The 16,899-nt window shown below is 41.2% G+C and overlaps 1 protein-coding gene across 1 annotated transcript in view; it reads right to left on the reverse strand.

Moving 5' to 3' along the window:
• The window catches only part of LOC102795379 (leucine-rich repeat-containing protein 4C-like), a 44,591-nt gene extending 29,785 nt beyond the window's left edge, over positions 1-14,806 (reverse strand). Inside the window, exon 1 of the mRNA XM_006793780.2 lies at positions 14,361-14,806. The gene's annotated coding sequence lies outside the window, so the exon portion shown is untranslated. The remainder of the gene's footprint in view (positions 1-14,360) is intronic.
• Positions 14,807-16,899: the final 2,093 nt, after the last annotated feature.

Consider the following 16,899-nt stretch of genomic DNA (forward strand, 5'->3'; position numbering starts at 1 on the left):
AAGGCAACCGCATAGGCAGCATATGCTTGTTTGATTAAAGTCTGTAGCTTGAGACTTAAGGATAAAGGCGGGTGCAAATTGGTTTGAGACTTATTACATGTCATTGCAAAAAGAAAACGGCAAAAGAGGCATGAAAGAATATCATTTCAAATAGAGCTGCATTTGCATCATATACTGTATTTGGAATGACAAAAAACACCTTTGTTACTGAGAGCACCCGAGCTAGTATTTGATCTAGCTCCACAAAGCCAGATTCTATCTTGCAGTCCTAGTTTTTGCTAAAAGATTTAAGACTGAAAAACACCTAACTCAGCCCAACCAAGATAAGGCAGGCAATTGAGAAGAGAGAAAAGACTGGAGCACACAGACTATAATGGAGCAATGGTAATGGATTTCTATAAAACACGTCAAAAATGATGAAAGCAATGAGCAGATTAATGTGTCAAACATCAGATATGCTGCAAAATTCTGTTTACATATTGGTGTGAGTCAAGGCATGTCAAAACTGGGCTGGGTTAGAACCACACATTGTTTGTGGTAACTGATTGTTGATATAACTGTGCTGTTAGCTCAGGATTTCATATTAAAAGTAGCTCTTTTTCTCAGCTCTTTTTATTAGCAAAAATATTTAATACCTTCTCTCAGGTTAATACAGTACAATTACAGCAACTGTTTCTTTGTTGCCTGGTATAGTTTCTTTTATGAACGTCACACTGACAGGTTGAGCTAATAAACTCACATTTATGAATCAGACCATGATGTGTCTGTAAAGATAAAGCAGCTCCAGAAAAATAGGGTGCAAAAACGTAGGCTATCAAATATATGTTGCTGGTATGGATTGGATAAAATTGATCACAGCCTGATCCTACTCTGGAAAATTCCAAACTTTGTGAGCTGCTGCAGTACCACATTATAGAAACTTTATCTCTGGAGGGCGTGAGTCTACCTTTGATTAATCTCTGCTATTTAGGAGTACTGATCCCAGGACTTTGTGCCTGCGAGGTAACAGTGGGGCTTTTTAGTCCACCTCAGACCGATCCAGAAGCAGACCTTGATGGATAATTTTCAAGCTCCGGAACAGCTGCAATGATTTTTGAGTCTAAACTCCAGAAGCAAAGTGCACTGACAGCTCGGTGAGTGTTACGCTCATTCATTCAGGTTGAGAAGTGTGTTTGCTCAGTCAGATGTAGAAGGGTTCATGATGATGTGTAGGTGAAGGAGCAGAGACATGCCAATCACTCAGTGAACAACCTGCTTGAGAAAACACTTGTCTCAAGCTAATGCCTATTGATCACCATGAGCAAGATAAAATTGTGGGGCATGTTGGCATGAATCCACCCTAAGGAAAACAAACTATTACAGTACAACAACACACACACAGACACACACAAAAAACACTTTAGGTAAATCTGTGCTATTTTGGCAGCCGCATTTCTTGTATCATGTTTAAAAAGGTGAATCTTGAGGAATGATGATGTGAAGCAGAAGAATTTCTCAAGTAAAATTTAGAACTTTAAGGACACTAAGTGCTTTTCAGGTATTATTTCTGGTCTCAGTTAGTATGGTTAAGTCTATAATCACTACTGACCTAATCTATGTACAGACAGGTCAGTGAAAATAGATTTCAGGCACACAAAGCAACTGAGTTGTGATCTTGACCTTCAGTTTAGGGATCTGCCCTAAATTAGATGAGACCCACCGTGGTGTGAAACGCTCTGATCACCTAATGGGCAAAATCTGCTATAAATCCGCACCATTACAGTAATAGACTAACTGGACTGTAATCACAAAATGACTGTAGGTTCCCATTTAGCTGATGCAAATGAGTGGCTTTTTAATTTGATTGTCAAGTCAAATGCAATTTCTACCAACAGTGAGCAGACTGTATTTATTAGGGAATGGCAATAGTGGTTTTTTTTCTTGTCACTTTGGATGTGCACTTTTTTCCTTTCTCTTGACCTTGTAAACTAGCTCTTGGTAAAAAAAATGAACCCTGGTGCTATTTGCACTCTTCACCCGCTTTTATCATTAGACTTTAGCGATGTGAATGCTATCGTTATAAAGTTTGAGTTTGAGATTCGTTATCCACACACGCACACACACACACAGCCAGTTACACATGCACAGGTGTCTCATGAGGCCTCCTTGCAGTGCTGCACTTTCCTCTGGATATGCTCAAACAATATACATGAGCTTGAGGGGCTTGGAAGAGGGCCAGGCTCATCTCCTCGATTTTGGGTCATAAATGCGGCCTCTGCCGAAGGACTGCAGGGCCTTTTAAAACAGGGCTCAGCTTGATTGGACACACTTCTGTTGCTCCCTCCCAACTGCTAGCAAGCCAGCTGATCAGAGAGGCAGAACAAAGCTGGTCTCTTACAAGCCAGTCTGCTCTCAACCTATCGTACAGTAAACAGGATATATTATTCCTTAAAAGAAAAAGAGTGGTTTTGCTTCGCCAGTGCTAGTAGACATTGGAAACTTATCTCTGTGAAGACAACGGCCTGGAATTTTGTATTTTGTTCAGCACGTTCCTGAGAGGAACCCAGCACCCAGCACCAGGATCGGTGATGGAAATCGATGGGTCAGGATAAGGTGGAAGAAGTTCAAGTGAGAGCATTCTGCATACGGCCTCGCTCACACTGGTGTTTTGAACGTCTAATTTGTCCATGAATATTACAACGCGCACCATTTGGCTCATGAATATGAAATAGATGGAACCACAGGCTCTCCCCATAATCAACAGTCGACACACACATAGTCCGTCGTCAGCTCTCGAGCTCTGCGGAAGCATTTTCTCCACCGCGTTTAGCCAATCGTGGCCGATAACAGCTTCAGCAGAATGTTAGTGCTGGTACAAACTGTCCACGAATAACACGTGAACACAGCATCCGTTGTCGACCAGGGATATTTTAGAGGAACGCAAGCACTCTCCCCACACCATTTGTCTCTCCTTTCTGTCTGTCTCCTCTGCAGTCACAGACAAGTGGCTTTTGCAGTGTGTGACAGTCTCAATTCCTTACCACCAACTTTGACGATCACGGAGCAAATATATGATTGTAATGTTTTATTTACTGCTGTTGGATAAACAGCAAGCTCACTGGAGAAACAACACTGAAACATGATGCAGAGCTGAAATGCTAATGCACCAGCAATCCCTGCCCATCCGTTTACCCCGCCTTAAGCCGGATGGCTGTGCTCCAACATGGCCATATGCCCCTTAGCCTAGCTGCTCTACGCTATATTAAATGACTCATGATACATAGTCTACATATCATCAGTACTCGAGAATGAGAAACAGGAATGGGGGATACTGGTAGAGTTTGCCTGGCTCATGGCAACAGTTACCGTGAAGTAAATTGCATCCTAGTTTTGGTCTTGGTCCATTTCTGTCATTATATGTCATTATACGAGTTGTCTGTGTGATAAACTTATAGCAATATGGGATTGTGGAAATTACCAAACGCAAATTTAAGAGACTAGAGCTTTATTTTTTTTCTCTTTATTTTATCTGAAAAACATTCAATTTACTACCATATGTTCCCAAAGAAACGCATTAAAATTGAAACTGAAATTCAGTCTCCTTTGGCATTTATCACAGAAACTGCCCGCTCAGTTAATGGCCTGAACCAACCTACACAACCTTCGCATTCCTTTTGATTTTAGCTTCGGATTCGGGTTTTAGCTTTAGAAATTTTTTTTTTAAAACAAGTTCATGGTTGACAAGCAATCTATGCAGCCTTAGGAAAACATGATCAGATATTTTCAGACCTGACTTGATGATCTAGTTGTTTACTCTGCTTACGTTTCCTGTCAGAACAGACATTGTTCTGACAGGAAAAGTAAGAGATGCAATCTTTTTACCACTGCGCATCATCTTGTTGTATTCTTAATAGAAAGTTATGTCTTTGTGCCTGACATGCCCGGCCCTCTTTGTTTGCTCTCACTGAGGATAGAGAAATAAATAAGATACTAATTCTGAAGCCTGATGAGAAACACAAACTGTGTGTGTATCTGGGTATCTTGGCACAAAGAAGCATTTCTACCCAATCAGATTAGAGGACTTCCATCCTTCCACCATTTTTCTTAACCGCTTATCCAGCTCAGGGTCATGAGGAGGGGGACTTGGAGCCGATCCCAGTCTTTATATCACAGGGGCTAAGAGGACTTGTTAAGTAAAATAACTGCAAAACATGTGGTAGGAACTGTAGTCAAGCAGTGCCTTCTTCCTTTACAAAATTAATTGGCTCGTGTTGTTGATCATATTCATAACCGAGGTGTGAAAACGATAAAGACTTGGGTCTCCACCTCAGCTCGTGTCACTATTTTTCCAGCAGGGATAATTAAAGTCCGTACAGCAGGAGCTGGTTGGGCGAGCTTGCAGTGTTTTTACTTCAACTGTGTAAGACACATTTGCAGCGACAGAAGCAGCTGAGAAGCACTTAGAAGTAGATTCTTGGCAATGTATCCAAAAGGTTCACATGAAGAATACTGTTTTTGCTTAACCCAAGTATTAATAACCCGTGCACATCGTTTTGTATATCGCCTAAATGCTGACAAGATGCCAGTGTTTGAGATCTCTGTGATCACCCTGAAAAATAGAGAGTGGATAGTTTTAATTTTGTCTGTCATGCATTTTGGTTTTTGTTCTTTTACATCCACACACAGGCAGAAAATTAAGGTAGACTCTCATGTAGGAGCACACACGTAGTGTTGATGTCAAAATGTCCTTCACTAATCTCTGTATTTTCAGAGCGGTCAGCAATGATTATATTTCGGAGATTTTTTTCCTGTATTCCTCTTTTATTGGAGGAATACAGTGAGGTCCCAATTTATTTTGGTGTCCTGGTAACTCCAAATAAAGCCATAATGTTAAAAAAAAATACAAATTTTAAACATTCACTGACAAGACCAAGGAGTCCTGCAACAGATGGCACTACCCCCACAGAGCCCCGCTCTCAACATGGAGTCAGTTTGAGATTACATGAAGAGGCAAACACAACTGACATGCCCAACACTACACAGGAACCGTGGAAAGTTGCTCGTAACGACCTGCCTGACAACCACCTTCTGAAGCAGCTCACACAAAATACTCATTTGGATTAAGGGAGTAACCGAAGCTGCCGGTGACATTATTTCTGAGAGCACCTGTGCTATGGTTTTGACGCATACATTTACTGCTCGGTGCTATATTTCACCGTGATTTATAGGTGGTCACCCAGAGTGGTGCTACTTGCTGCTGGTGCTGAGAAAATTTTAATCAAACCGGAGCTAAGGAGGGGCTTAATTCTAAACCACGTCAAGGTCAGACTGTCAGTTCTCTTTCCACTGAAAGTGATACAAAACATTTGTAGAATACTTGTTTTTTTTGTTGAAAATGAAAGGTATTTACTAATTGCATAGTTACAATAAGCAGATTTACTACATTTAATGACAAATTTGACCAATTGCGCAGCGATATGAGCTGATATGAGCTATGCTAGCACTTGTACTGAATGTCAAAGGAACACTGGAAACACACTATTGGAATAAAAACTGCAAGAAAAATGACAGGGATGTCCCCGTCTGTACTGATGTAAAAAGATTACAGGACACATGGAACAAGGAAAAGATCAAATTGTTTTACAACTATCCTTTATCCTAAGTATCCTTTGGATACTTAGCCAAGTCTTAATACATTTCATAACAAATGAAAGAGACGTTGTGTTATAATTGAGGATACAAGACACAAAGAAAAGCAACATGAGAGGCTTTTCTCTTTCCTTTCCTTTGAATGTGAAGGACAAAATGCTCTTGTCGCAAACAATGAGGTTCACCGATAATGCATTAGTGCGAGGCAACAAGGGAACATGATGTTCTCCCAGCTTTGTTCAACCCTGGAAAACCGTGTTGGTGAAAAGAAGTGTTGTCGTAAAAAAAAAAAAAAGTGGTGGGAGGGGTGGGGAGGGGTTGGAGAGGCAACTCCAAGCGACACACTAAACAGGCAATCTTGTCGTCCCTACAAGATTCCCTTCTCAGTTTAGTAGTGTTTGACTTGGCGCCAATTACGGGGGTTTCATTTTTGCCAATTAAGCCAATCTAGTGTATTCCAGCAACTACAATCGGCGCCTTTTGCCAAAGCATTAATGAACTAGATATTGATTTAATTCTTACACCCCCTTATTGTATCATGAATCACTGTCTGCTCCTTGTGAGTTGTAACATGAAAACCCAGGCACGCATGAACTAAGTAACGCTCAGCTATTTTCATCAAGTACATCTGAGCCAAAAGAACTGGCAGGAGATAAAATGTATATTAATATGTGGGGAATTAGATAAATAAGGGAAAGTTTGAAAGACGGAGCCGGAAAGACGAGGGTGTATTAGACATGAGAGAGATAGAGACTCATCATGACAGTCATCACTTCAGCTATTATCCCTAATTCTCCAAGGCAATATCTCAGTAAGGCGGAGTAAATTTGAGGCTGATAAGCAGACAATGAGATTTGCCCGCACTTTGAGGCAAAGCCCTTCCAAGGGCTTGCTTTCACCTCCACTAGGTCTAAACTTGATACATCAAATGGCAGAATACTCCAAAGGCTCGCTTTGGTCTACTTTGGCTTCTGCTGTCTAGCTGTGTATTGAAGCATGGATCCAGGTACAAACTTGTGCGTGGGACTTGAGTCCATCTTCTCTGACCTCTGGGATTTTCAGTCTAATTAGCACTATGAGCCAAACCACAAATTTCTTATGATATAAAACTATGGGCTCTGACTAAATACCTTTGCTTAACACAGAAGATTTTTTTGGGCTGCATCACTTTGGCCTGAGACTGAAATATCCTGGCAACTATCAGGATGAATAACCATTAATAATCTCCAGTGGTTCAATCATAATAAACTCAGACTTTTCTTTTAGGACCAACATATGTGATTGTTTGGCTTTTTTGTACAATGTGTTGACATACAGATTGCAGTGTGATGAAAGATCCTAACACTGGGGAGAAAATGACTGATAGTGAGGCAAAGGTCTTGGCTGGTGCAATACTTTATGTAGTCATACCTCATGTATTCATAGATACCATGTAGTAATAGAAAAAGCTTCTGCTTCACTTCAGGCCAGAAATAGGAATGCACCAGTGTCATATAACCTCTGCCAGATTTCTTCAGCTATACAACTATGCCTTACTCCTTTTCAGAAACAACAGCTTTGCATGCACTTCATATTCTCACTATGTTCCAGACTCCTCTTAGCATCATTTACTGCCAAAAATATGGCCAAAATTTACAAGATTCTAAATATTTCCACACTTTCCCCCATCCCATGACTCTAGTTTTTCAAATTACAGCTGCTGTCTTCCACAAAGCCTTACCTTCAAACACATCCTAGAATAGTGTTTAATATTCAGAACATAGGTTTTAGGTTGACCTAACAGTTAACTCCTTAGGGCAATAAGCAAAAACATAGAGTCCCTGATTTAATTTTCAGCTGGTGTCCTGATGTGTTTCTCCTTATTTATTTATTTTTTTTGCTCAACCGTTTCTAATAAAGCTTCAAAAGACAAAGGAGTGATCTTAAAAAGATATAATTTAATGAATTCTTTATAGATTAGCACTAGGAATTTAAACAGATTACAACACTACATCACCTCAATCACATTAACAAATGAGTTGTTCTCTTTCTGAATACTGTATTATATTTTATTATGTGATGATTTTCCATGTGGCTGCAAGATTATTTGCAAACTACTCGGCTGAAATGAATGAAACTTGGTGGAGGAAACAGCAGTGGGGTGGCCAGGTTTCCCGAGTTATGTTGGGTTGCACATCATATTTAAGCCCTAAAAAAGGCTTTTATTTTCATTTTGATGAGTGTGTCTCATAGCGCAAGAAAATCAAAAATTCCCTCTCTGAAAATATTTGTCTACTTCAATACATGCAGCCGCACTCATGTGGGAGTTGTCCTGATCGCCAACACCCTCCACAAGGAGGTTAAGTCACAGAAGGTCATGGCTGGAAAGGTTGACTGTTCAGCGAGCGCTGCATCAAAGCATAGTAATGGAAAGTTGAATGTGGTGGGAAAACGTGCACAAACAAGAGGTGTGACCGCAGTCACAAAAGTCAATTCAAGAACCTGGGAGAGAGTCACGACGAGTGGACTGACGGTGGTTCAGTTCATTGAAAGTCACCACGCACTGGTATCTTCAAGAGACAAAAGTCTGATTGCTGTACCACTCCTGAACAAGAGACAACATCAGAAGTGGGTTAAATAGTTACAGAAAGGAAGTCCTCTTGTCAGATGAAAAGTAAATTTTGTGTCTCATTTGCAAATGAAGGGCCTAGAATTCTGTAGGAAGAGTGGAGAGGAACCGAATCCCAGGCGTCTCAAGTCCAGTGGGAGGTTTCCGCAGTCTGTGATGAGTTGGGGCGCGATGTCATCTGCTGGTGTTGGTGGTGGTTGTTCACTGTGTTTTCTCAAGTTCAAAGTCAACGCAGCACTTCATGCTTCCATCTGCTGATAAACTTCGTAGAGATGCCTGATTCCCTTGACTCTGCTGCTGCCCACGGGGCCGAAAATGTTTTGCTGACCATGTTATTATTGCGCTTGATTTGCCAGCCTAGTGGGCTTCAGTAGAGCCAGAGCAGTGCCACAAGCTGATTGTCTCAATGCTGCATCTCACTGATGCAGTAACTCATGGTAAAGGAACCCCAACCAAGTATAAATGAGCATAGTTTCTACAAGGTGGACATTTCTGTTTTGTAAGTCCTTCTGTGGTTGATTTTAGGAAATAGTCTAATAATTTCAGATAGAGGATTTTTGATTTTTAGTAGCCCTTATCATCAAAAGTAAAACTGAAATATTTTAGTCCATTTGGAATGAGTATAGACTATTAGAAGGTTTACATTTTTTAATTTAATTTTTAAAAAGATCGACACTGGATATTGCATCAGCATCATAGAAACAGACTCTAGCACATCTTTTTACTTAACTAACAAGCTGGGAACATTAACGTGTACGCTCTCTGGATTGGATTTAGTTTGGTCATCCTTAATAGCACCCATTAGAATTTGGTGCTAAATCCAATCACTTCCTTAAAATTGCCAAAAACGTTGTAATTTTTAGAAGAGGGTGTGTCCTCTGAATACTCTTGCAGTTCATTACTATTTTAAATCTATTATCACATCTAATAACTGGTTTCAATTTCAGCAATAAAAAGGTCAAATAAAGTTACCTTTACTATGAGGCATAAACACACACATAAAATCACACTCCAACAGTCTCAAGGTTTTCCAGACAAATAACATGAAGTATTAATTCAGCAGTTTTCAAGTCTGTAGAGGCCCAGATATCTTGAACAAAACTGGCCCAAATGTAGCTGGATTTTCTTAGATGTATGGTTCTCTTTCAAATTTTAATGACTATGGTTGGTCTTAAAGTTACCTGCTGTGTGCTGAGAGAGAGCTGGTTGAACAATAAAACATTTTACGCTATGCTAACTGGTAGTGTAATAAAATACAGAGTATTAAAAAAATGAATTTGACTAACTGGTTAATTTCATCATCTTGGGACCAGATGTGAAATAAACACACTAATGAGAACATCGCTGCAAATTCCCATAAACATCTCCAATGACTTCCAGAGTTCTGTGCTCTCTTGTAGGCTGCTGTGATGTGCCTTTACTTGATTTGTACAGCATTACATATACTTATGAAACATTTTTAAAAAATGAATAAATAAATAAAGCAGTAAAGTAGCTGAATAAAAGCCATAATTGCCTTTAGGGCATTGTTTACGGTGATTATGTATTCTTCATGGGCAGGAGGTGGAATTCAGCTGCGTCTCATATCACAGAAAACAATGTTGACTTAAGCTTTACCTGTATATATGTAGATCGTTAGAAATCTGTAGCAGAATCTGTAAAGGTCATTATGTCATTTCGAGAAAGCGGCTCATTGCTGCTAGCAGGCAGAAACATGGTACCCGTAGCCCGAACATACTCTTTCTATCAGAGGCTCTCAATGGAGTTGATGGCTGGCTCCTGCTGCAGGCCACTGCAGACACATGGCACACAACACAGATGGTGAAATAAGGCACCGACAGCCACAGTCAAAACAATTACAACATTTGTGCCATAAGTTATGATTTTTTTTATTTATTTATTTTTGCAGGCCTCAACGCCGCCGTTCTACATAAGCCACAAGCAGCTGTAATGAGCAGGCAGTTAGTTCTACAGGCACACACGCAGATGCAGCGTCTTCATACATCACCACACTAATATTTGTTGATTTAGAAATGCAGACTCGTGAATGACACAGAGCAGGATTCGCTGAATAATCCCCTTTCTGGTGCACAAAGGCATAACTTAAGCTGCTACAGTGAATACTAAGTCTCTCTCCAGCCTGGCATGCGTTGGACTCTTTCACACCCGAGCAGTCCAACTCGCTCAGATCAGCCTTGTCTCTTGACTCGACACAAACACATGTTTTGTGGAGGTACTACTGGAAAGATACAGAGTGCAATCTATCAAAATGGAGCCGGCTGGAAGTCATTCTAATCTCCAGCCGCGACCCACTTACATATTTACGTCACACGGATACGTGCTTTAAATATACATATAGAAAAGCAAACAATCCTTCTGTATTATTTAAGATATAACACAAAGCCCTGGGGCGGACTGTGCTGTGTGTGTGTTTTTTTCACTTTACCCAGACAGGAGCTCAGCCATAAATGATCCCCATATCAAGCAGAGATATATGCAGACGGGCAAGGCGACGATATAAATTGATGAAACAACAAAACGTATTCCTCAAAAACACTGACTGACTCCATCAATTGCCAGGAGCTTAAGTGTAATGGAGAAGATAGTCATTTGAAAATGAATCAGCAATTTTTTATTTTTATTTTCTTGCCGTTGTCAGGTTGAAAGCAAAAGGCTTTAAAAACAACCATTAATCTACCGCAGTAGCTTCAGCTTCAGAGTCTTGAAAATGTCTTGAAAATGTCATGCTGAAATCAGATTGAACTTTGTGGGGTTGACCCATAACCTGAGGATTTGGGGGAATTAATTAGGAATCCTAGTGTGGATGACTGGACATTTAACATCTAAAAGACTGGAGAAAAAAAAGGAAGACATTTATTCCACACGTGTTTGTGTGTGTTTGTGTGTGTGCGACTGGTCCATCAAATTACTCCGTGATTAACATCCCACCATGCTTAGTGCTGCGTGTAGCAACCATGGGCAGACCCAGTTGCTCATTATTTTGGTTCCTGTGGCTTAAAGGAAAAAAAAAGTTTAATCAGTGGATAGATTGTGGAGTTTCTGTAATGTACATTAGTTGACTTAATGAAGTTTGAAAATTGGAAAATGCAAAGAGAAAACTGTGAAACAAAACAAGCGCCTGAGCAAAAAGGAGACATGCATGCCTCCGCTGTGTCCACCGTTTCCAAAAGCAAGCAGAGAAAAAAAAAAAACACACACACAGGCGAGGCAACATGATTCAACCTGCTGCAAATGTTTGTTGGGGGAGTAAGGAGGCAGCTTAGCAAAACGATATTTAAGGAGGGAAGTGACGGTGAATCTGAATCACGTAAACTCCTTATTACAAACGAGCTCTTTTACGCAGCAGGTTGGACGAGAACAAATGCATCGCTTTAACGAGGAGAGAAAAAAAAAGATCTGAGGTGGTTAGATGAGTCACCGTTCACCCTGTTTTGAACCAGTGGTTGACTACATGCGTGGCATGCATGAAAAGAAATTTATTCACCCAAGTGCTTATTTCCTACAGCGAAGGCTTCTGTCAGGGCTGCTCTGGTGACTGGTCTTGGCATGCTTTACGTCCATTTGGTCCCTTAGTAGGCAGGTAAATGCCAGAACTGACAATGCTTGTCGGGGTGATCATATTTCTCGTGCTTTGGGTGTTTCTGGCCTCATAACCGAGGAATACACAAGGTGATAAACCAAAATCTGCAGGACAACCTAAGACCCCCGCCCCCCCATTCATTGTTTTCGAGCACTGAAACCAAACACAGCACTACAGCTTTTCCAATAAAAATGATGCTGACCATCTTTAAGGTTCATATGAACTTCTGGTAGGAAATATTCACAACTCTCCAGCTGAGCTTCAGGTTTCCTTTTTTTTCAGAAACTAAGAGCTTACTGTTACTCCTCAGGTGGCCCAATGCCCTATTGAGACACTTACTCGTGTGTGGCCTTAATTTTAGCACTTACAGCACACTCCAATAACAGGGTGTCTCCAGATTTCACAAACAGAACTACACATGGAGGCACTTGAATTTTAAAACTGTAAAACAACTGTTGCAAATCATTTTGAAAGGAGTATATATATATTTAATGGATAGAGGGCAAACTGTAATAACCCAACAATAACCCAGATTTCAAAATAGTTGGGAACGCTGTTTGAGGAGCAGATGGGAAGAGAAAGGAGGGATTTGGAAATCATTCGAACCCCATTTGACTGGCAATAGTAAAACATGACATGTGAAATATTGAAACTGAGAAATATTAAAAATGGCAGGAGAGATTTCAGATTTGAAATGCTGTCGATGAATGTGGTGTTGCTTCATCTACAACGCCAAGTTAAAACTGCAATTTACAAAGAAGAAAAAAAAACTTGTACTGTATGAACAAATACCATCACAATCAAGTTGCGATGGCATGGTTAATGTGCACATCTGGGAATGCATTTTAGCAGCATACAGGTGTTAGAGCAACATATGCCTTCTAGGACAGTTCTTGCTTAATTCAGCAATACAATGTCAAACCCCATTCTTCAAATGTAATAGTTGCACAGCTCTGTATTCCAGGTGCTAAACAGGGCTAACTGCATTCCTGTGGCTCACTGAAAACAACTAACAAATTATGAAATGGAAAAATACAACAAAGAAAGAAACACTTTGCTTTCAAAACTATAGTGACTGTTAGAAAAGGGGTGACAGAAAAAAATAATTAACATTCACCTGACCCACGTTTCTTGTAACGAGGTAGTTGCATTGTAATGATTTCAAGACATGACATGTTGTCTTTATGCTAAGTATAGGTGTTCCTTTTCGCTTATACTTCAACACTGAGTCAACTTTCTGGTAAGCAGGTTTGTATAAACTACATGCTGGGAAGTACACTTGCAACAACCTGACTCTTTAGCAACCTACTGATCATAAAGAACAACTGCACCAGTGCTTACCAGAAAAGCCTATTTAAGTGTCTACTCATGAAAAATGTTACATCAAACAACAGCACATATGAGATATCGTATAATGGGAAGCCTCTGCCTATATGTGCATGCAAATTTGTGTTAACCAACCCTGAATCACAGACTCATTCACACTCAGCCCGTGTCCTTCATTTTACAGGCATGCTGTAAAATCGCCAGAAGTGAATGTGGATGAGTGTAGCTGAGAGGGAACCGGTTCAGGTTTAAGTGGACTGCTTTTAGCTGATGCCTGCACCAACAATGCCAGCTCCATGTGCCTATTTCAACCAACACACATGTATTTTCAGCATCAGGGCATTTTCAGCACCTCCCACTGATGGACAGCTCCTATTCAATTTGCTTTCTCTTTGAAGACTGCATTACTAAAGCTACTTAAACCCAACAAGTCCTTCAAGATTTGACAGCTTAGATTTTAAAATGCTGCCCTATACTTTCTCTGACCTGCTCAGGCTGTGTTAGGGGGAGAAACAAAACCTATTTTCTGCTCGAGCTGTATCACTCACGAGTTGCTTGGTTTGGGATACACTGGGTCACCAGTATAAGCATAGGGAAAAGAACAAAAAACATACACCAGCATATTCTAGACAATAAAGCATGACTCAAACCTCCAACTCAAAGCGCCCTTCCACTGGACCAGCCAGCCCACCTGGCCAATCCGGCGCCCTTTTTGCTGCAAACGTGTATGCTGAGAATACCTGAACTGAATTTGAATTACCATATGACGTCGGCCTTTTTCTAGCTTTAATGTCCTATTGGCAACAGAGACTACACAGACTCACGGTGTCTACCGAGCGCTCAAACACACGATTTGGTGCATCAGTTACCCCCACATCTCCTCAACCCCCTTTCCTATCTATCTTTATCCCTCTCTCTATATAGCCCATATGTCTCTCACACACAGACACACAAATCCAGAACGCACACAATCGCTCACACCCGAAAGAGAATGCGACAGCTACCGTAACCCATAGAGAAAGAAAGAAAAGAAGGACGTATGAAAGAATATTTAAAAAGTAGCTTTCGTTACATTGAAGTCTGCCAGCAAACCAAATTGCGGGTTAAATGGCGATGGGAGATTAGTCTAAATGGGGATGCACAGCACCACATCACACCAAACGGGCTGTATTGGAGTGAATTCAGTGAAATACTTACGCATTTTCTCGAATAAAAGAAATTGAGGTTGATCGAATGAAAAAGCAGCAGGGCCCTGGTCCCCGTTTTCAAGATTTGCAGTACGACCGAGGCACAAATCTCCATGTGAAAGGGATTAGAGGCTGCTGCAGTCCGCGTCTTTTCTCGATCACAAGTCAAAATGTTCGCCAGCGAAAAATGCCAAACATTCAGAAAGAGTTGCGTGGATCTGCGGTGCGGCCACCATTCCCTCGGATGCAACGAGCGCCAATGAGAGAGCGGGGGAAAAACGCTCAAGAGGACCAGCAGTAGCCCCCCTGGACTTGAAGGTATTCCTCTGGACTTGAGAGGAGGAAATCCTGCAGAGTTTTAGATGGTCAAGTCCGACTAGGCCCCCTCTTCCTCTCCAGACGAGTCACAGTCCAAAACTGACTCCCACCGGTGGTTTCCTCTTTGAAAATCGCCAAACCAAATTCGACCAAAAGAGAGAGAGAGAGAGAGAGGGGGGGGGGGGGGGGGGGAGAGAGAAAGGGGGGGAAAAAAGCACAAAAAAGAGAGAGAGAGAAAAAAAAGAAAAAAGTGGACTGATTCTTACAGATATGCCTGTTTGGCTGTGAATTTTTAATAAAGATGAACAAAACCAGTGGAAACACCTGGCAGTTAACAATTACCCATTTAAAGCGTTGCTGATAAGGTCAGCGCAGAACGAAGGGGGTGCAGAACCGTCCTACAAAAAAAAAAGAAAAAAGAAAAAAGAAAACCTGAGGACGCCTATTGGATAAAATTAAGGATATCCGTCCCACTGCAACCATCACACGCGTCGCATCAGGACAAATGGGTTGTCATAGGCTCCTCTAAGAGCATATGGCATACAGTATTCTCTATTAAGTCAAATGGGAAGATTCTACAGGGTGCTATTTCCCCCTCCCCACATACACACACACAGCAACCCGGCGCATTGATTACATAAGCGCAGCTATTAGTAATAATTCCGCTTGTCAGGGAGCATGTGTCCGATCCGGGTGGTGAGACAGCACCAGCATCCTCCGTGTGTTGCAAATAAAGCGCTTTTTTTTTCTTCTTGCGCACCGTCTCCTAATGGTCCCCCCGGTCGCTGCAGTCCATGACTGGAATAGCGAGCACGTTGAGATCACGGTCTCCAGGCACAGATCTGGCTCGCGCGCGTGCGTGTGAGCGAATCACGTGTGTGCGCGTGTAGCTAGGCTACTAAGTGTATGCAGGTGCGGGCACGTGTGGGCGAGAGCGTGTTCCCGAAAATTGCCTAGGGACCACTTTAACTTTGACCACTTTGCCTGCGCGTCCATCTGCCCATTTAAATCACACAGCGGTCGTTAATTATCAGGGATCAATAGCATTAACGCAAGCCCAGGTCTAATGTCTCCGTGTACGTGTGTGTGTTTGTGTGTCTCTGCGTGTGTGTGTGTGTGTGTGTGCGTCGGTACGCGCGCAAGTGTGATTCAGTTGTTGATGAGGTAGCCTATGGTTGCCACCTACAGGCGTTATGCTCTATTCAGTCATCCAAAACGGTCTGCATCCACAAATAAACCCACATTCAACCGTTCAACATGTGCACATCCTACCAGCTTTCTTCCACATAAAAAGTGCAGAAAGAATCTGAATTGACCACCATGTTAAAGTCAGTACACACACACATATATATATTTTCATCATTCCCATCAATGTCATCTTCTTACTGATTTACTGAGTCCTAACTGCCAATAAGTCATAAGATGAAATATAGGCTGGGACAGTAGGCGAGGAGCTTTAGTGACTTTCAGACCTACAGATAGACAGAAGTGAGCGTGGTTTCATTTGATCTGAGATGAACCGCCTGTCTCATTAGATGACATAATGAACCACAAGTCAGCTACGTGACAGAGCGGCTCCTGGTCACTGAAGCCAGGCTATTTTATGAGATTGAGAAAGACAGGGAGAGAGAGGGGGAGAAAGAACAAAGATGAATATAAATTAGTCATAATGGTATTGTATTACATGTTGTTTTGATCACACAACAAATCGAATGAGAGCTGTGGGAGAATCAATGTTTAAAGTAAATAGTGACAGCTTATCTACAGAGAGGTGGTGGTGGTGGTTGCGGGGGAAAAACATGGATGCATTTTTAAAGAAACACAAAACAGTGACACTTTCATAAAGCATAACTGAACGGCTTGATGGGTATGAAAATGAGGTGAATTGTGTGCTACCGTCTTCACTGTCAACACATCAAAAGAGTAACTAAAAGGGATTTTGGACTGGTATTTTAGGCATTGCTCTCAACTGCTATTATACAAGTCACAGTTGCACTCTATGAGTTCAGCTTCCTTATTGATAAATACTCAGTTCTTTATTGATTAATCAAACCACTTGTCCAGTTCAAACCTGAACATAATGATTTAGATCCTTGAAAATATTTTTTTAAAAATCCAGTCAGAGCAGGTGAACTGCTTGCATTTCTGCAATATCGTCATTAAGGTTCTGTGATGGTGTGTTAGCGCTTGTGAAGAAAAATAAACTGTTAGATGAACCAAGAAATTAGACA

This window comes from Neolamprologus brichardi, chromosome 1 (assembly GCF_056152115.1).
Source record: "Neolamprologus brichardi isolate AB-2024 chromosome 1, ASM5615211v1, whole genome shotgun sequence".
Classification (NCBI taxonomy): domain Eukaryota; kingdom Metazoa; phylum Chordata; class Actinopteri; order Cichliformes; family Cichlidae; genus Neolamprologus; species Neolamprologus brichardi.